Genomic DNA, 22,711 nt, shown 5'->3' with positions numbered 1-22,711 from the left:
TTTTGATTACTTGAAATTAAAATTTTTTGTATAAATGGAACTAATGTACCCAAAGTAAAAAGGAAAGCAGGAAACTAGGAAAAACTTTATAGCAAGTTTCTCTGATAAATGCCTAGGAAACTTAATTAAATTTATAAAAATAAAAGCCATTCCCAATTGAAATGGTCAAAGGACATGAAGGTAGTTTCTTTTTAAAATAATATTTTAATTTTACAAATACATACAAAGATAGTTTTCAGTATTCACCTTTGGAAAACTTTGTGTTCCAGATTTTTCTCTCTCTCTCTCCTCCCCAAGACAGCAAGCAATCTGATATAATTTAAACATGTGCAATTCTTCCAAACATATTTCTATATTCATCATGCTGTGCAATAAAAATCAGAACAAAAAGGAAAAAAATGAGGAAAAAAACAAGAGAACACAAAAATAATAAAAAGGCAAAAATTCTACTTCAATTTCAAGGACCTCTACTGATTATTGCTCATCCTTAGATCCTGCATCCTGAATAATACTAATGAGACTGCTACTACTATTACTGCTGCTGCTACTACTATTGTTTGGCTACTACTACTGCTATTACTACTGCTGATGCTGCTACTATTACTACTTGACATTTATATAGTGTTTTAAGCTTTGCAAAGTACTTTATAAACATCTCATTTTATCCTCACAATAGCCCTGAGAAATGGATATTTTATTAACTCCATTTTACAGATATGGAAACTAAGGCTCGCAGAGGTTAAGCAACTTGTCTAATATCACACAGCTAGTTAACGTATGAGATGAAATTTCAGCTCAGATCTTTCTGCCACAGGTACCAGCTTTCTATCCACAGTGTCACTTAGCTGCCTACTATATATCAAATAAGACTGGGTCCTATTATTTTTGCTACTTTTTTCCACTTAAGATAGAAAAGGGATCAGAATTATCTTCAGTTGATTTTAACCATACTGTTATGACCTTTCCCTAGGAAAAAGGAGAGGTAAGTGCATCAAACATAAGTAGTAGATGTATAGTATAGTAGACATACGTAGGAAGCAGCATATGGCCCTTAAAGTAATTTGCATGCAAGAAATTGTCTAAAACATTATCTTTAGAAAGTATGTTGGCTATATTAAAAGAATAAATATAGAATATGTAAAATCCATGTTAAAAGTCGTAGAAGAAATCTTCCATTATAGAGCCTTCATCAAGGTAGAATACTTTACAAAAATATAGTAAAATATGGGTAATAATTTTATAGTATGAATATTTTATATTATATATTGTCTTTATAGAAAGTCCATATCTCAGACAAGAGATCTGTCACAATATCAAAATGTCAAATTTCTATGGACTTTGAGGATATCACATTGAAAACATTTTTTCTTAGAAACTGCCCAAAACTAGTTCTTTTAAAGGTTTCAGATGCTACAGGCTTCAGCTTCTTATTAATATCAATTAATGCAGAAAAAATCATTTAACAAAACACAATATCCATTCCTAATAAAAACACTAGAGAGCATGAGAATAGTGGAGTTTTCTTTAAAAGAGAAGTGGCATCTGTTTAAAATCATCAGCAAGTATTTTATATCTAATGGGGATAAGCTAGAAACATTCCAAATGAGTTCAGAAGTAAAACAACATTCATAATCATTATTTTTCAACATTGTACTATAAATTTTATCACTAGTAATGAGAAGAAAAAGAAATTGAAGGAATTAGACTAGAGAAAACAAAACTGTCATTCATTGCAAATGATATGATGGTATATTAAGGGAATACTCGAGAATCAACTAAAAATTGCAAGAAACAATGAACAACTTTGGCAAAGCTGCAAGATATAAAATAAACCCACATAAATCATCAGCCTTTCTATATATTACCAACAAAGACTTTATTTGCAGCAATATAAATGACATTTAAAATAATTGTAGAAAATATAAAATATTTAGGTACCCAACTGCTAGTATAATCCAGAAATGATATGAACACAATTATAAAGCAGATTTCACATAAAGTCAGATCTAAACAACTGAAAAAGTGTCAATTGATCATGATCCAACCTCACATCTCTCATATTGACTAAGATTACAGGAAAAGATAATAATAAATGTTGGAGGAGATGTGGGAAAACTGGGACACTGATGCATTGTTGGAGGAGTTGTGAAATGATCCAACCATTCTGGAGAACAATTTGAAACTATGCCCAAAAGCCATAAAACTATTCATAAGCTTTGATCCAGCAGTGTCTCTACCAGGCCTATATCTTAAAGAATTCATAAAAGGGAAAAAGGACTCAAAATGTAAAAAGGTTTCTAGCAGCTGTTTTTGTGGTGGCAAGGAATTAGAATGACTGAATAAGTTATAATATATAATTGTAATGGAATATTGTTCTACAAAAAATGATGAGCAGGTTGATTTCATAAAAGTCTGGAAAGACTTACATGAACTGATGCTAAGTGAAGTGAGCAGAATCACAACATTGTAAATAGTAGTAACAATATTGTTTGGTGATGAACCATGATGGACTTAGCTCTTCTCATCAACAGTGATCAAAGATAATTCCAATAGACTCACAATGGAAAATATCATCTGGATCCAGAGGAAGAATTATGGAGACTGAATACAGATTAAAGTGTAATATTTACATATTTTGGTTTGTTTGTGTTTTCTTTTTTGAGATTTTTTTTCCTGATTCTATTGTTTTCTTTTACAACATGACTGATATGGCAATATATTTAAAATCAGTGCACATGTACAACCTCTATCAGAATGTTTAATCTCTTGGGAAGGAGAAGTAATTGAAAGAGAGATAATTTTGGAACTCAAAATCTTATAAAAATTAACATTGGAGATTATCTTTACATGTAATTGGAAAAATAAGAAACTATTGAGATAAACAAAAAAGGAAATGGAAAAAATAAATAGCAGAGATGATTATTTGTGTTTATATTCCCATAACTTAGCAGAATAGTTTGCATTTAATAAATTCCTATGAAATGATTTTTATCCATTTATTTATTCATGATTATTTTCAAACTACATTGTTTTTCCCAGTGTGCTTTTTGTTGCTACCCATTTTGGTTGCTACTGTGGATTTGGGGAACAGGAGGAAGTATCTTAAATCCAACTCATAGGCCTGCAGGTAATTTAACTCTCATGGACAATGAAGAAGGAAAAACCATTAAGAGGTATCAAGGAGGGAACAGAGTTGGTATGCTGCCAAGGCTAAATAAGTTCTTTTGCCAAGATTCTGTCTATGTGGCACAGGAGGAGGATGTGACTAGAGAAGCAGACCGTCATCTTCAAGCAAAGTTTGCATATTGTGTTAAGGAACCATGAACAAGACAGAGTAGGAAGGGAATTTGTGGAATGGAAGCAATGAAAATACTTTATTCAAATATTGCTTGGGAACTATCTGCTTTTTAAGGTCACCTCAACCACATGGAATGATTAGCCTCATTTAATGTTAACATCTTGTTGATGATGATAGTCACTAACCCAGATGGATTCTGTCCAGGCCCACTAAAGTTGTGTGTTTTCAGTCTTTTTGCTTTTCTGCACCCTGCACTGAAGTTTAAATCTGAAGCCTTATCATAACATGGAAGTGACCCTGTTTACTCATAGACTATGCTTGCAGCTTAGAAACTTTGGCACATTCTAAGAAGCTGGAAAATTTTCAAGGATGAAAAAGACATGAACTCTATGTGTCTGCTATCTAAGGACTCATTGAGTTAAATTCAGACAAGCTTATTGCCAGAAGGTTGGCCACCCAGTGATGGCTTTCCCCCAAATCCATAGTAGCTCATAAAACCATTTACTAAGGCATGCTGGAGTTGTGATCTATGTCAGTGGAGGGAGTATCCACAGAGGTAAAATCACATATCTTGTAAAGTAATAAAATTTAAATGGACACAGATCTCTCTCACACATACACAAATAAATACACACATATCTTTGTGTATATCTATCTATCTATATATATTTGTTAAATCACCTCTGGCCAGACAATATCTATTCTAAGTACACATAGGTTCAGTTATTATGGTTATGTCATAGCCTATTTAAAAGCATAGGTTCTCCTCCATTTAGAGCTACAAAGAATTTCAGAAGAAATTCTTATTACTGAGAAAGATGACTTATAGATTCTCTGTCTGTCTTTCCTTCTCTCCCTCTCTCCCTCCCTCTTTCTCTTCCTCCTTCTTTCTCTCTTTCTCTCTTCTCTCTCTCTCTCTCTCTCTCTCTCTCTCTCTCTCTCTCTCTCTCTCTCACACACACACACACACAGTGTGAGAATTAGAGCTCTATTTTAACCCTTAATCCTGAGTCATGTATATTTTCTACTATACTACAAAGTCTCTCCTAAACTGTAGCAAAGTTTACTCTTTCAAATCAATGAGGAAAGAAGTCAAATTAAAGCTGCAATTGGGAATCATGAAAACTTCTTTCCCCCATATGAGGAATTAAACTGTATAGTTAAATTTGTCATTAATTTAAAATTCATTACAGAGACTTCTCCCTTTTTTCCCTTCTTACAAATGAGATTATCAGCTGGTTTATTCCAAGAAATTTGATGTATTTGGGGAAAAATATTCAGATTTTAAAGATGTATGTTTCAGAAGAAAAAAATTAGTATTTTAGCTATTACTTGATATTCTAAATGTAAACCTCTTACCCAAAATAAATACATAAATACATTTTCTTATCTTTATAAGAAAAACAATAGAATTAGAGAAAAGCTAAACCTATCACTATGTTCTCTTGACAGAGGAATAATCTAGCATTCAGACTAAAGCACATCATTAGTGGCCAATCAATGAAATGCAGAGAGAACGCAATAAACTTCACAATCCAATGAACTAAAGATTGTGTGATTGTGCATTTTCATTTAAAGAAGTGTAGTTTGAAGTAACAGCAGCTCCTTCTTAGCCTTGAATAGCACTAAGACTGCTTCACTAGCCAGTGACATTGAGATTAAACCTTAAAAAAAATCAATACCCTGAAGTCATCTATATTCATTTCTTTACCATATGGAATAACTTTGAATCATAATCAGGTTTCCCAGCTTTTGCTCCATGAAGTCAATAACACTTTTTTTTTTTTTACATTTTTTAACAACAGTACTTTACAATCAGTATTTATTAAGCACCTACTAGGGTCCAGGCACTTTACTAAGTGGCAGGGACATAAAAGGAGACAAAAGACAGTACCTATCTTCAAGTAGGGCATTGGGCATCTATTGCATGCAGACTGTAAGCAGTCTTAGAGCCAAAACAAAAATAAGACATAGGCACTTGCTAGGAATTTCCTAGAATTTCACTGAGGAGAGAAAATTTGCAATAGCATGGAGCTATAAGAGGAAACATAAAAAAAAATTAATGCTATCACAAACTAATCAATAGTCAATCAGCAGCATTTATTAATAATCTGTTATGTGCTAATCATTGTACTAGATGCTAGGGATTCCAAAACAAAGCAAAACAAAACAAAAGAAATGAAAAAATCTTTGTTCTCAAGGATCTTAGATATATAAAAAATAAAATACGTAGAAAATCTTGGATATATAAAAGAAAATATTTGTGAGAAGGAAGAGTCAAAATAGCAGAGAAATGGAAGGAGATTGCCTGAGCTCTTCCTATACTATGTAGTATCCCATACTAAATACTTGAAAAAATGACCTAAAATAAATGCAGGAGTAGCAGAGACCATAAAAAGATAGGGTAAAACAATTTTCCAGCCTAAGACCACTTAAAAGTTTGTCAGGGAATTTCGATCACAGCCAGGCCCCAGAAAACCAGGAGTAAACCTTGAGAATAGTAGTGGATATTCTAGAGATCTCACAGTAAGGTGGTTGAACAACAGGTTAAAAGGAGATCCCTGGAATCTCTTGTCACTGGAACCAGGACTCTGTTGCTTTGCCTGTATTCAGATTGGGGTCCCTGCCTTGGGCAGCAGTTCCAGAATGAGGAGAATCACTAGCGTAACAGAACTTGTGACGACAATGGATTAAGGAACCTCATCATAGCTCCAGGGTAAAAAAGAGTTTCTGTGGTCACTCAGACCAGAGCCCAGGCCAAGAGCATAGTATAATTAGATATATGACCTTGGAAGAACTAAAAACTCACAGTAGGCCTCAGGAAGCATGTCTAAAAATAGCTGCACAAACTCTCTGAAACTTGGGATGGTGTGCTCTCCATCCTGGAAGTAGAACTCCACTTTAGTAAAGAATTTAGCAGAGAAAAATATCAACAAATAAACTAGAGAAATAAGCAAGCAATAACAAAAAAATTTGACTTTAGAAAGTTACTGTGTGACAAAAGAAAATCAAAATGCACACAAACCAAAATCTGTAAAGGAAAAAAAAACACTCAAATGAAGACAACAAAGTCAAAACTTCTACATTCAAAGCCTAAAAAAATGTGAATTGGTCTCAGGTTGTGGATAAGCTTAAAATGGATTTTAAAAAGTGAGAGAAGTAGAGAGAAAAAATGGGAAAATAAATAAAAGTAATGCAAGAAAATTATGAAAAAGTAAAGAACTTGGTAAAGGAGAAAGAAAAAATATACTGAAGAAAATGACATAAAAACAGATGATCAAATGGTAAAAAAAAGTAAAATGAAGAGATGATTGCCTTGAAAAGCAGAATATGCCAAATTGGGTGGGGGGAGATACACCCATTCAATGAAAAGAAAAAATACTTTATGAACAGAATTGATTGAATAAAAAAGAGGCACAAAAATTCACTAAAGGAAAAGATTTATTAATAATAGAATTGGCCAAATGAAAAAGGCAGTACAAAACTTCACTGAAAAAAATAAAGTGGATTGGGGAAGGCAGTAGTCAAAAGGAAAACACTTGTGATGAGGGACAGAATAAGAGGAAAGAAAAATTAGAATAAACAGGGGAAATAGGATGGAAGAAAATACCATTAACAAACAGAACTGTGAATAAAATTTTAAGGCTAGTTTCTCTGATAAAGAACATCTCTTAAATATATAGAGAGCCATTCCCAATTGACAAAGGATCAAAAAAAATGAACACTTTTCAGATGAAATCATCAAAGTTATCTTTAACCGTATGAAAAAATGCTCTAATTCACTATTGATTGAATAAATGCAAATTAAAATAATTGCACACCTCTTATACTGATCAGAAAAGGAAAATGACAAATATTGGAGGAAATGTGGGATAAATGGGACATTAATGCATTGTTGGTGAAGTTGTGAACTGATTCAACCACACTGCAGAGCAATTGTGAACTACATACAGATATTAATTGTACTTCTTTTGTAGTGGCACAGAATTGGAAATTGAGAGGATGTCCATCAACTAGAGAATGGTTAAACAATTGGTAATATACAGTTGTAATAAGTTTATTTATTTTTAATACACATTGCTTTATAAATCATGTTGGGAGAGAAAAAATCAGAGCAAAAGGAAAAAACCATGGGAGAGATTAAAAATGGGGAAAAGAAGTGCACATAGTGTATGTTGATTTACATTCAGTCTCTTTAGTTCCTTTGATAGATGCCAATGACATTTTCTGTCCAAGATCTATTGGGATTGCCTTGGTTCACTGAACTATTAAGAAGAATCAAACCTTTCATAGTTGATCATCACATATTCTTGCTATTATTTGCATACAATGTATTCCTAGTTCTGCTTGTTTCGCTCAGCATTATTTCATTGATGACTACTGCTTTATAATATGGTTTTAAGATTGGTACTGCTAAGCCACTATCCTTTGTATTTTTTTTTTTTCATTAATTCCCTTGATCTTCTTGACCTTTTGTTCTTTCAGATGAATTTTGTTATAATTTTTTCTAATTTTATAAAATAATATTTTGTCACTTTGATTGGTATGGCAATAAACAAGCAGACCAATTTAGGCAGAATTGTCATATTTATTATATTAATTCAGCTTAGCCATGAACAATTGATATTTTTCCAATTGTTTAGATTTGATTTTATTTGTGTGAGAAGTATTTTGGAATTGTGTTCATATAGTTCTTAGGTTTGTCTTGGCAAGTAGACTCCCAAGTATTTTATTTTGATTACAATAATTTTAAGTGGAATTTCCCATTCTATCTCTTGCTGAGGGGACTTGTCAATAATATATAGAAATGCTGATGAATTGTGTGGCATTATTTTACATCCTGCAACTTTGATAAAACTGAATTGTTTCCAGTAGATTTTTGGATGATTTTCTAGCATTCTCTAAATATATCATCATATCATCTGCAAAGAGTGATAGTTTTATTTCCTCACTGCTTATTCTAACTCTTTAAATTTCTTTTTCTTTTCTTATTGCTAAAGCCAACATTTCAAGTATAATGCTGAATAGTAGTGGTGATGATGGGCATCCTTGCTTCATCCCAAGTCTTACTGGGAATGCATCCAATTTATCTCCATTACAAATGATGCTTTCTGAAGAGTTTAGATAAATACTGCTTATTATTTTAAGGAAAGCTCCCTTTATCCCTGTGGTCTCTAATATTTTTAATAGGAATAGATACTGTATCCTGTCGAAAACTTTTTCTGCATGTATTGAAATTATCATTTTATTTCTGGTGATTTTGTTAAGAGATATGGTCAATTATGATAACAGTTTTCCTTATATTGAACCAGCCCTGCATTTCTGGTATAAATCCCACTTGGTCATAGTGTATTATTCTGCTGATAAGTTACTTTAATCTCTTTGCTAATATTTTATTTAAAATTTTTGCATCAATATTCATTAGGAAGATTGGTCTATAATTTTATTTTTCTGTTTTGGCCCTTCCTGGTTTAGGTATCAGTGCCATAACTGTGTGATAGAAGGAATTTGGCAGTACTTCTTCTTTACCTATTTTTCCAAATAGTTTCCATAGTATTGGAATTAATTGTCCTTTAAATGTTAGGTAAAATTCACTTGTGAATCGATCTGGCCCTCAAGATTTTTTTCCTAGGGGGTTCATTAATGACTTCTTCAATTTCTTTTTGTAAAATCAGACTCTTTAAGCATTTTATTTCCTCTTCTGTTAACCTGGGCAACTTATATATTTGCAAATATCCATCCATTTTGATTAGTTTGTCAGATTTGCTGCCATAGAATTGGGAAAAATAGCTCTTAATTATTGCTTTAATTTCTTTTTCATTGGTGGTGTATTCACCCCTTTCATTTTTGATGCTGGTAATTTTTTTTTTCTTTTTTCTGATCAAATTTACAAAAGGTTTATTTTAATAGTTTTTTTTTCAAAAGATCAATTCTTTTTATTAGTGCAATAATTTTCTTAGTTTCTATTCTATTAATCTCTCACTTGGGTTTCAAAATTTCTAATTTGGTATTTAATTAGGGGTATTTAATTTGTTCTTTTTCCAGCTTTTTTTAGTTGCATACCTAATTTTTTAATCTCCTCTTTATCTATTATATATACATAATTATTTAGAGATCTAAAATTTCCCCTCAGAATCTCTTCGGCTGCATCCCATAGGTTTTGATATGTTGTCTCATTATTGTCATTTTCTTGGATGAAATTATAGATTGTTTCTGTCATATGTGGTTTGAGCCACTCATTCTTTAGAATTAGATTATTTAATTTCCAATTGGTTTTTAGTCTATCTTTCTGTGGCTCATTTTTTAATCTAATTTTTATTGCCTTGCTATCTGAAAAAGAAGCATTTACTATTTCTGCCTTTTTTGCATTTGATTGTGAGGTTTTTATGCTTTAATACATGGTTACTTTTTGTATAAGTGCCATGTACTGCCAAAAAAAAAGATGTATTTCTTTCTGTCCCTATTCAATTTTCATCAGAGGTCTATCTTATCTATTTTTTCTAGGATCCTATCAACCTCTCTAGCTATTTTTTTGTTTATTTTGTGGTTAGATTTGTCTGCTTTTGAGAGGGGAAGATTGAGGTCCCCCACTAGGATAGTTTTGTTGTTTATTTTTTTTATTAAAGTTTTTTTTTATTTTTCAAAACATATGCATGAACAATTCTTTAAAATTAGCCCTTGCAAAACCTTGTGTTCCAATTTTCTCTTGCTCTCTCCACACCCTCCCCTAGATGACAAGTCGTCCAATATATGTGAAACATGGTAGAAATATATGTTAAAACCAATATATACATACATACATTGTGCTTTTGCTGTCTATTTCTTTCTCTAACTGGCTTATGCTCTTCTATAGGAATTTGACTTCTCTGGTGCTTGGTGCTTACACATTTAGTATGGTTACTACTTCATTGTTTATGGTATCCTTTGTCAACTTTCCCTCCTTATCTCTTTTAATAAGATCTATTTTTACTTTTTCTTTATCTGATATCAGAATTGCTACTCCTGCTTTTTTAACTTCAGCTGAAGCATAACAAGTTCTGTTCCATTCTTTTACCTTTACTTTCTATGTCAAATATATTTCTTGTAACAACATGTTTTAGGATTCTGTTTTTTAATCCACTCTGATATTAGCCTCTGTTTTATGGGAGAGTCAATCCCATTCACATTCATAGTTATGATTACCAGCTCTTCATTTCCCTTTATCCTATTTTCTTTCTTTCCACCCTGTCCTTAGTGGAAGATGTTTTTTTTTTTTTTCAACTCACCCCACCTACTACCTTATCTCCTATCACCCCTCCCCCTTCTTTTACTAGTGTTTTTTTTTTTACCCACCCAACTCACTACCTTATCTTCTATTACCCTTCTCCCCTTTTCTTACCTTCTTCCTTTGTGTTTTTGCTCTCCCTTTTATCATCTCCCTACCTTTTCTTTTCCTCTTTCTCCTACTTATAGGATTATATATAGGATTAGATACATTTCTATACCCATCTGGATAATTAAGTTATTCTAAACTGCCAAAACTGATGGGATCACGCTCATCCCGGCTCCCTTCTTTTTCTCAGGTTGTAATAGAATGTAGGAACCTAATGACAAATAATGGGAAATGTAGCTGGTGACATAGCAAGTGGCCAATTGTTGCCTGACCTGAACACTGAGGCCCTGAATATTTAAATTTTATTTATTAGCCTTTGAAAACCATTGAAAATTTTTGATTATCAGATATTTATAAAAGTTGGGGAAAATCAGCAAGTAACCCATGTGTTATTTGAATTGGAATAACAGGAGACTAGACCTAGCAAAGAGACTATTGAAGATGAATGACACACAGATGTCTATTGTATTGCAATTTCCCACTTTTTTCCTATATTAATTGGTTTGTCTGATTGTTGTTTATTTACTTCCCATTTACCTTTTTCTTTTTTTTTTTTAATGTAAGTGTTCTATAGGATGGCACTCTGGGAGGAGGGTGGCAGAGGTATAGTTGAAAAAATTTTGGTGATAATAAAAAAGGATATCAATAAATTTTTACTTGAAAAATAGACTATTGTAATAACCCAGACAAGACATCATGAGATAAGTAGAAATAGTGGCAATAGGAATGGAAAAGAAAAGACAAATCAAAGAAATATTGTGGAAAAATAATTTTCTGAACTTCATGATGGATGATGAGAACCAATAAAAGAGATAAAAACAAATTTGTATCATTTTTGAGAGAATGAAGATTTAAGAACAGAAGCACAGCAAATATATTTGGAGTCACTTCTGATTAATGGACAGAAAGAAGGCAGAAAGGGAAAGCAGAAAGATCAGTGAAGTTCTTATTTCAAATCTTTCCTTTAATACAAGACAACTGTGTGACTGTAGTGAAGTCACAACTTCTCAGTGCTAGAAGAAATCCTCCAAGACCTGAAATCTTGGAGGCATTTCTATAATGTATTTCTTTTTCTGTGAAATCACAGGCCATGGAAAAAAATGTTACATCTATGATAGTGATGGAAAACAAACTTTCATAGTCACCCAGATTTATAATCTTAGTAATTTTAACTTTTCTCTTTGCCTTAATATATATCCAATCAGGTGCCAAGTCATATCATCACTATAATTCTATCTCTTCCTTTCTAGTCCTATGACAGTAATCATTCCCTCATTTTTGCCTAGATTATGATCATAAGTTCCTAACGAATTAAATTATGCCTTTTCAAATCCACTCTTAACATAATTGTCCAAGTAATCTCCTATTGCTCTACTGTGGCTATATCACTACTCAAAAGTTTGGATGTGTAATGTGTATGTGTGTCTATGTACTGTTTGCTATGTCCATATAGGTTATGTGTTTCTTGATGGATCTGTCTAGGCATAATTCATGAAAAGGCAAGCATAGATATTTCTAGGCTGTTTCTACCAATCTTTATCAGAGGAAAATTTTGCTTTCCACTTAGTTCTCTTCAGAGGGAGGGGGTATCAGCCTAGAATTATATACATAAGCTTCCTTAAATATTGTCAGTTTAGGGGAAATAATTTTATCTTTAAATGATACTCCTGATTAAAAGGGAAATATTTTCCTAACTCAGAGACTATATTTGACTATATTTTTACCAGTTGCATGTTAAAAAATATTCATGCATAGAACATAAAAATAGATCCAAGCTGACAGCAAAAGAGAAATAAAAAAAGTATACACATGAAAATATATACTAAACAATATAGAATGAAGGAAATCTCTCATTGGGAGCAAGATGACTCAGCTCAATCAAGATAGAATCTCAGAATTCACCCAGACAGAAAATCTCTGAAGTCTACAATATGGATGTGATTGAGGTTGCTGACTCTTCTACAAATCAACTTCATCCCAGAGTTTTCCTCTCCATCAAGGGACCCTGGAACAGTATCACTTCTCTCTTATGCTGGAACTCAGAAGACCAGGGACTCTCTTCTCTTAAACTCTCCTCTTCTCAACATTGAACATTAAGTAACCAATCTCAACTACAAATATAGCCTTATGCAAATAGGTTTTGAGCTGTTTTAATTTTTTATCTCTAATTTACCACTTTATGCACTTGACATTCAAGGCTTTCTACAATAACTCTAAGCTACAAATATTACTTATTTCTTATTACTCTGCCTTACATTGAAGGCACATCAAACTATTTTACTTCCTTTTTACTTGTCCTGCATTTTCTCATCTCCATGGCTGTTTACAATATATCATTTATTTACTTAACTTCTCACTGAAGCAACCTCCAACTAATCCACAACTACCTATCTTCTGTATATTATAGATAAGTAGGTATCCATGAGAGTTGGAAATGTAGAACTGTAAGTGTTAATGGCATCAACAATCAAAGAATCTATCTCTCCCTATATTATCAGAGGGTAAACTCTATCTGGAACTTCTGAGACTTTTTTTAAAGAACAAGTTAGACTTTTGATCTCTTTGGATTCTGGGATGCAACTGTTAATCATTAGTAAGAGATATGGAGAAAGAGGCTAACCTGGCAATGGACTGGATAGGGTAGAGGGGTTTTCTGAAGCCAGTATGATAAAATATTGAACTGCTGCATTTGCCTGGCAGATAGCCAGGAAATCAGATAGTTTCAAATGGTTTCTTTCTTTTTTATCTTTGAGACCAAGAGAAATTGATAGCACTCCTGTTCCCACCAAAGCAGCAGCAACAACAATAACAACAGCAACAGAAAGCAGGATGAGGGACTTGGAGGATTGAAAATTCAAACACTACCATACTAACTTCATTAACTCAGCTGGATGTTACTCTTGTTTTATTTTTTAATTGAGTAAATTTTAATTCATTTTTTAACCATAGATAGATTTTAAGGAATCTCAGAATTTACATGTAGAAAATAATATCTATATCTAGTCTACATGTTTATCTATAAATGAATTTCCTCCAATTTTCCTTCAAATTTAATTAAAATGAATTTAAAAAACAAATGAACATGATTCTGAGAAAGGGTATTGTCATAGAAATCAATCATGAGTATGTATGTGGGTATGCACACACACACAATGTTTAATTATTTGCTTTGGCCTTATATGCTAGGTGGGTGAATTTCTTGAGACTTTAATGAAGAAAGATTTATCACCCTAAGTATAAACCTAAGTAAGGGTGACAACTTATTCAAAGTGGTTTTTAAGAGAATTAACCCAAAGTTCTTGATTCAAATTTAAATTCAGAGTACTCATGAGTTCACAGAGGCTGAAGACAGAAAAAAATATCTGCCTGCACTGTTGTACCACAGTTCTCTTTTAATGTCCTGACCCCGTTTCCCTAATTGTCCTATTTAGTTACTCTGCCTAAGGTTATAACCATTCCCTCTTAATGTTTGATGGGATGAAGGTCTTTATTTTAGACATCATTAGAATATCAGGAGCCTCTCCAGTACCTCCCAATATGTCATCCTAGGTGCCTCCCCCTTTAGGTCATCCCCATCCAAGTACCTCTCCCATTGTCATTGTTCTTGTTACCCTATAAAAGAATCTTGTATCTGACATTCGCTGCTGATTCTTTGAGGTGATAGTCTCATTCAGCCCTGGACTAAACCATGGATCCATTTGGTCTCAGTAAATCTCTCCATTAAATAAATTATTAAATTGTTCTCTAATCTCTGCCTTGCTCAGTTTCTCCAGCATTACATTTTGGAGCTCCCCAGCGAAATGTTAGAAAATGAGCAGGATTATAGATAAGAGGCTTTCGGGTCTCAGCCTTGGGCCTCAGGATGGCTACGGATCTGAATTCTTGGCCTGGAGAGGCCGGGCTCCTCTGGATTTTTTTTTCTCAGACCCTCCAGGAAAGAGAGCAGTTTCCAGCCACACAACAGCCTGATGGGAGACACCCCCATTTTGGCCACAGGAGAGTAAGTCTGTCTGGGTACCTTTTGGGGTACCATCTAGTTATGTCTTAAGGCCTGTTCTGTTATACAGACCAGTCTGTATACTAGCATCTGAATTCCCAGAATTATGAAATGCTGACGAGCATAAATTCTGGGAGTAGGGTCTTCTGGATGCAGGGTATTCTACCTGGGTTTCTAAAACACATCTGCTTCTGTGTGCTAGTTGACACAACTCTGAGCATTCCAGAGTATAAATCTGGGTGTCTTTTTAAAGACACCATCTGGATAAAAAAAAAAGGCTCCGTTTGGATTATGGGAGGAAAGACTAGAGCCAACAACTTCCCTCAGGGCTATTCTTTCTAGATAGCCCCTGGTCTGTGTTAAATGTTTTGACTGTACAGTCTATGTGTGTTCTGTGTTCTCTGTGATTTGTTTGTTTGTTTTGTTATTTTAAGAATTTTGTTAAATTTAAGAACAATGATCAAATTTGGGAATTGGTTATTTTAGCGCTGAACTCCAGCTGGAGAAAACATTTAATTAGGAATTTTAGGATGATTCTAAATTTGGAAAATGCCTTTGTATGCCATATTTGTTCTTAGTATTCTTTTGGGTAGTTTTAAAATTGTGGGAAATAATTTTACTGTTGCCTATGCAGGCTAGAATTAGTTATCTTTAAGTATAAAAGAACAATACTTGTTAAAGAAGTTCTGTTAACTTGCCTGAAAGGAGTCATGTGCCTCTAATTAGGTAAACTATGTAGCAAAAAGTATCTGACTTTTCTGAAGGCTCCAACTCTGGCCAAGTTGGAGCTTAGGAGAAGTCCATTGGGAATAATGGTCTAAATGGGATGGGATAAAGGTCTTTATCCATTTTAGACACCATTAGAATATCAGTAATCTCTCCAGTATCTCCCTCCATTGTGTCATTCTAGGTGCCTCCCCCCATTAGATTATCCCCATCCAGGTACCTCCCTCATTATGTCATTGTTCTTGTTGCTCTATAATAAAAGAATCTTGTATCCAACATTCAGGGCTGGATTCTTTGAGACATAGTCTCATTCAGCCCTGGAACCAAATTATGGATCCATTTGATCCCAGTAAATCTCTCCATTAAATAAATTATTAAATTGTTTTCTAATCTCTATCTTGCTCAGTTTCTCTGGCATTACAGCACAAGTTCAAACTTCTAGCCCCAACTTATTCTGATGGATTGTGCAGATAAAACTTTCTATAAATGTTGCTGAAACCACACTCCCTAGTGGAGAAGCATTGTGTCTATGTGTGGTCCTTGAGTGTTTCATATGGTACAGTATTTCATTTAAGTAGAATTAAGAGTTCACTTAAGATAGAATTACATATTTTTATCTATTGAAGTCCTTACATCAAATTCCAGTTTTTCCTTGAGGGCTTCTTCAGCACTTCTCTGTAAACCCAGGTGAAAAGAATCTTTATATCTTCAAGTTTCTCAGAAATCTTTGACTTTCTGTCTTTTGTTCTCTTTAAATTTTGCTTTCTCATATGAGTTTGTGTGATTGTTACATTTCTTCATATTGTCTTCATATTTCTTATTAGATAGTAAGATCTTTGAGGCCAGAGATTATTCCATTTGTCATCTTCTATCTTCATTGTCTAATATAGCACCTTGAACATAATAGACATTTAAAAAATGTTCAATTCACTCTGAATCTGTATTTTGATTTAACTACTACATATATATAAACTTTTATTTTTCTGGATTCATGAAATCAATAGAATTCTGATCTTCTATTTAGAAATATTTGGGTTCAAATCCCACCTTAGTGGTGTTTTAACTATGTGATTTGGAATAATTCCCATATATTTACTTGAAGTAATTTTTTATGAGTTAGCTCCAACGAATTGCAATCTGCAATTGTAGAGGATGTTTCCACTTTGGAAGGCCCCCAAATTAACAAAATTATTGGCCTCTCCTGTATTTACACAGTATTTGCATGAAGTAAAAGATGAATCATAAGTCTCATTTTTCAAATTAGAAAATTGACCAACAAGATTATTCATGAAGCTATGGGATTCTTAAGTTTTAAGCCATTTAGTCATTGAGGCAAGTTACCTGTCCATTTAAAAAAATACATATTTTTAAATGATTTTGTTTAGTCTCTCAGGATGAGCATAATTCATACCTGGGTATGAGACAATTGTGTCAGAATTTACCTCAATTGCAAAAAGAAAAAGATGAGTCACAGAACTGGGATAGTTCTTTTTAAAATTTTTTTCAACATTTACTTTTTTATTATTTATTTTTTGGGGATTATACATGTACATTCATTTTTACAAATTTCCATATGAATCATGTTGGAAAAGAAAAATCAGAACAAAGGGGAAAAACCACAAGAAAAAATACAGAACATAATGAAAACAGTATGCATTACTCTCCTCCATAATACAGCAAACAATCTGATATAGATTAAATATGTGCAATTCTTTTACATACATTTTCATATTTGTCATGGTGTAGAGGAAAAATCAGACCAAAAGGGGAAAAAAAACATGAGAAAGAAAAAAAAAAACGGAAAAATACCATGCTACAATTCACATTCAATCTCCATAATTCTCTCTTTGGATACAGATGGCATTTTCTAACCAAAGCTTTTTGGAATTGCCCTGGGTCACTGTATTGCTGAGAAGAAACAAGTCTATCCTAGTTGATAATCACACATTTTTGTTGTTGCTGCATACAATGTTTTCCTGGTTCTTCTTGCTTCACTCAACATCAGTACAAGTGAATTTTTTCAGGCTTTTTCAAATTAATCTATTCATTTTTTATAGAACAACAATATTCCATTATTTTATATAGCATAACTTATTCAGCCATTCCCCAAGTGATGGGCATCCACTCATTTTCCAATTCTTTGTCACCATAAAAAAAGCTGCTACAAATTGTTTTGTAAATGGGAATCCTTTCCCCATTTTTGTGATTTCTTTGGAATACAGACTCAGTAGTGGCACTGTTAGATCAAAGAGTATGAGGAGTTTTATATCTTTGAAATATTGTTCCAAATTGCTCTCCACAATGGTTGAATCAGTTTTCAACTCCACCAACAATGCATTAGCACCCCACTTTTCCCACATCCCCTTCAAATAATTTATCATTATTTTTTCTTGTCATCTTAGCATTACTGAGAGATATGACATGGTATCTCAGAGTTGTTTTCATTTGCATTTCTCTAATCAATATCAACATTCAGTTTTACAAGATTTTGATTTTCTTCTTCATTTCTCTCTCCCTTTCCACTCAACAAGAGAGCAAATAAGTTGATATAAGTTACACTGTACAATCATATTAGACATATTTCTATACTAGTCATGTTGTGAAAGAAGTATCAGAAGAAAAGGAAAAAAAACACGAGAAAGAAAAAAACAAAAAAAAAGCAAAATTAGTGTGCTTCAATCTGCATTCAGTCTCTAGAAAATACATCATGAATTTTTTGGAGTTGTTTTAGATCATTGTATTTCTGGGAAGAACAAAATCTGTCATAGTTAATTATCATAAAACATTCCTGCTACTGTGTACAATGTGTTTTTGATTCTGCCCTCTTCACTCAGCATCAGTTCATGTAAGTCTTTCCAGATTATTCTGAATTCACCTACTCCTCATTTCTTACAAAACAATAGTATCTTATTACACTCATATACCACAATTTGCCATTTCCCAATTGATGGCATCCCCTTGATTTTCACTCTTTTCTATCACAAAGAGAGCTGCTGTAAATATTTTTGTACTTGGGAGTCCTTTCCATTTTTTTTTTTTTATGATCTCTGATATATAGACCTGGTAGACATATTGCTGGATAAAGGGATGTGCACACTTTTATACTGGGTAGTGCTTTAACACATCTTAGATATCCACCAGTTAGTGATTAAATGTATGGTCCCAAAGTTAAATATGAAATACTTCATCCTGGAAAAGTAGTAACTATGTTTTCATATTTCATGATATAAGAAAACTTATTCTTTACTCTCACTAAACATACCATGAAAAACTATTGGAGAGAATTCCAGATGAACAGGAAAGGTATTATAAATTCAGGAAAGGGTACAGAGCTTTCTGCAAGTTCTATCTATAATTATTACTTAGACTGCCAGAAATACAATAAAAGAAACTGCAGCTGTGGATAGCAGGCATAAAATTTGTATTAGCCTCATGGAACATGCATAGATTAAATTCTAAAATTCAATTAATTCAAGGTTAAAGTAACATCAAAAACTGAGAAAATATTGAAGTGAAGATCTTCATTATGTTGTATATCATACTTAACACTGTAACAGATGATTAAAAATATTAAAAATATTGCATGTGAGTTGTACATTGTCTTTAGGAGGAAACAGGGCTGCTTTGGCTTCTGTGTGGAGAAGAGCATTGTATTAGCATCAAAAGATCTGGATTTTTTCCCCCAGTTCTACTACCAATTAACTATGTGACCTTGGATAAGTTATTTGATGTTTCTGAGACTCAGTTACATCATACGAAAAAACAAAGACTAGGCTAACTATTCACTCTAAGGGTTCTTCCTGATTTAAATAAAATTATCAAAAATATTTGCTTCTTATTATTTATTACCAGGAGAATTAGAGAAAGGAAGGAAAGAGTGAAGGAAGGAGGGAGGGGAGGGAAGGAGGAAAGATGAGAGGAAGGAAGAAAGGAAGGAAGAAAGAAAGGAACAACCCTAAATGTTAGGTGCAATTGAGGAAACTGAGGCAGACAACTGCTAAGTGATAACTTTAGGATCATACAGATAATAAATATCTGAGGCTCAATATAAACTCGGGTCTTGATTCCAGAAACAGGAGATGAGAAGGGGAGATTGTCTTCAGAGAAGTTTTAGCCATAACTCATTTCAGACCCTACAAACAAGCCACCTAATCTCTTTGTTCTCTAGATCAACCTCAAAGGCTCTGTGGGACACAGAAGTTAACAACCCATATTGGTATCAAATTTTTCCACATGTAAAACACCCAGTACTCATGAATCACAAGTTCAGCCCCTAATCCACTTTTTTTTTCTTTTTGGAAGAATTGGATTATGTTTGTATTTGCAGTTCCTCCAGGAGAGGCATAAAGATCTTTCAATAGACCCTAACAGGACTTTACCTTCCACTTACACAATTTAGGTACTTGGCCAACTAGTTACAGCAAACCACAGGAAGTAGAGTGCTCTGTAAAAGGTTTTTAGAATTTCTGCATTAGAGGGAAACATGCTATTCTTCCATCTAGCTACTCAATTTACTGACTTGGCCACTTCTGTGAAGACAGAAATATTTTCTGTTTGTTTTGTTTTTTTTTCTTGTCTCTCCCCATCTCCCTGAATAAATAGCCTCTGCAAATGTCTAATTAGACATTTTAGGTTTTTCATAGTGCTGTTCAGATCTAGCTTACTTTTAAGGAATTATTTCACATGATTTCTCTCAGTGTTCTGACCAAATTGGTCTACTTGCAGTTCCCCATACTCAGCCTTCCAACTTTTACTTATATGCTACTTTCTAGAATGTGTCCTAAACTTGGGATGTACTTATTTTTCTCCTTTGAGTGTTAGATATCTTAGCTTCCTTCAAGGTTCATCTCAGCTTCCACCTTGTATGGAAAGACTCTCCTGACACTCCTAGTTGTCAGTGGCTGTTTTTTCATCAAACTACTTTTTGTGAACATCTCTGAGGCACCACAACACACCTCTCAGATTGGCAAAAATGATAGGAAAAGATAATGATAAAATTTTGGAGGGGATAAGGGAAAATTGGGACACTAATGCATTGTTAGTGGAGTTGTGAAATGATCCAATCATTCTGGAGAACAATTTGGAATTATGTCCAAAGGGCTATCAAATTCTTGTGCTTTTTTTTTTTTCCCTTTTGCTCTCATTTTTCTTCATTAGGTAATGTGTAAAAAAATGAATGTATATGTATAATTTAAAAAGTTTTCACATGTAACTAGGGAAAATAAAAAATTAAAAAAAATTAGATAAAAATACTAATGAACTAGCATGATTTTAGAAAGGTCTGGAAAGATTTATATGAATTAATGCTGAGCAAAACAAACAGAATCAGAAAATATCGTACACAGTAAAAGCAAGATTGTGCCTTGATCAACTATGAAAGTCTTCATTCTTTGTAATGTTCAGGGTAGCTTTCTGAAGGGCCTTAGGACCAGCCTTGGTCTCAGCAGAATAATTACCACGAGAATAGTCAGGATTAAAGTCCAAAATCTTTATTGTCCCCTTCACAGTCTGATTTTAGTGCAGGAAGCAGGAGAGTCACCATGAGGATGATTAAAGATAGAATGTCTCTCTTCCAGTCCCTGTTGGCCCTTATATACCTCATTGTAATTACATCATTACAGCACTGTTTATATATAAACTTACAGAACCATTACACCACCATACTAAGTACTAAGTATATATGTGATCTATAGAACAATCATCTCATCAACTCCTTGATCTAGAGAACAATCATCTCATCAACTCCTCTGAGTTAATACCTTGTTTCAAGTATACTTTCAAGTATACTCCAGAGATTTGGCTCTCTACAATTCTTCTCAGAGGTTTAGTGACCCAAGGCAATATCAATAAACTTTGCATCCAGAAAAAAAAACGAGACTGAATGTAAATCAGAACATTCTATGTTCACTTCTTCTTTTCTGTGTTTTTTTTTTTCCTTTGTGGTTTTTCCCTTTTGTTCTGATTTTTCTCTCCAATCATGATTCATAAATAAATGTGGGTCTAAAAAAGTAATATACATGTATATCTAGGGGAAAAAATTTCAAAAGGAAAAAAAAATTAAAAACCAAAGTTTATTGGGATTGCCTTGGGATCACTGAACTACTGAGGAGAACCAACTCTGTCATAGTTGATCATTGCACAGTCTTGTTATTGTGTACAATGTTTTCCTGGTTCTGCTTGTTTTGTTCATCATCACTTCATGCAATTCTTTCCAGGTCTTTCTAAAAATTATCTTGTTCTTAATTTTTATAGAACAATAACATTCCATTACTTTCATATGCCATAACTTATTCAGTCATTTTCCATTTGATAGGTATCTACTCATTTTCCAAATCTTTACTATCAAAAAAAAAAGTTGCTGCAAACTGTTTTGCACGTATGGGTCCTTTCCCCTTTTTTATGATTTTTTGAGATACAGCTCCAGTAGTGGCACTGCTAAATCAAAGGTTATGTAGAATATTACAATCTCTGGGGCATAGTTCCAAATTGCTCTCCAGAATGGTTAGATCATTTTACAATTATGGATTCTAATCTTGAAGCAAATGGAAAAGTAGATAAAGCACTTGGACATAAAGAAAGGAAGACTTAAAATCAAATGAGGATTCATATACTAGTTTTGTGACCCTGTGCAAGATATTTAGCCTCTTTCTGCCTCAATTTCACCATCTGCAAAATGGGGATAACAGCATCCACCTCACCAGTTTATAATTGTGAGGTTATTATGATATATTTCTGTTAGGATTCTTACAAGGTGCTAAGTCGCTGGAATTGATAGAGACAATAATTATCTAATTTTGCATGGTACCTAACAGTTCTCTAGTTCACTAATGTACTTAATGCTTATTAGAATTCCACAAGTCACACCTTTAAGAGAGCATATATAAGGAGGAGAGGGACTAAACTAAACTAAACTACAGAACCATTGTGCTGCTTGTATACCTATGAAACCTGGACTGTACTAAAGGACAGGCCCACTCTCAAAGGCAGAAACAGATTCATTCCATTTTTTACCTCTATGCTGGCTGGAGACATTCAGAGGAAGCTAGAGGCAGAAGCTGGCAGAGGCAAAGGACTAGAGGCAAGATCTGAAAGTCCTCTAGAAAACTAGCTGAGTCCCAAGTAAAGGAGATAAGATTTTGATGGAAACAATAAAGGATTTGGATTTTAACTGCTGGCTGCAATTGGGGGGATTACACAGAACTGAAAGGAAGGCTGCTTCTAGAAGGCCCCCCAAGAAACCTACTCACAGAGAAGATTATATTTTAGAGAAGAACATTACATATTTCTAAAACATTTTGTGAAAATTTAAAATATATAA

The sequence above is a fragment of the Sarcophilus harrisii genome, chromosome 4 (genome assembly GCF_902635505.1).
Source record: "Sarcophilus harrisii chromosome 4, mSarHar1.11, whole genome shotgun sequence".
NCBI lineage: Eukaryota > Metazoa > Chordata > Mammalia > Dasyuromorphia > Dasyuridae > Sarcophilus > Sarcophilus harrisii.
The sequence above is the reverse complement of the archived record's forward strand: the minus strand, read 5'-3'. Positions refer to the sequence as shown.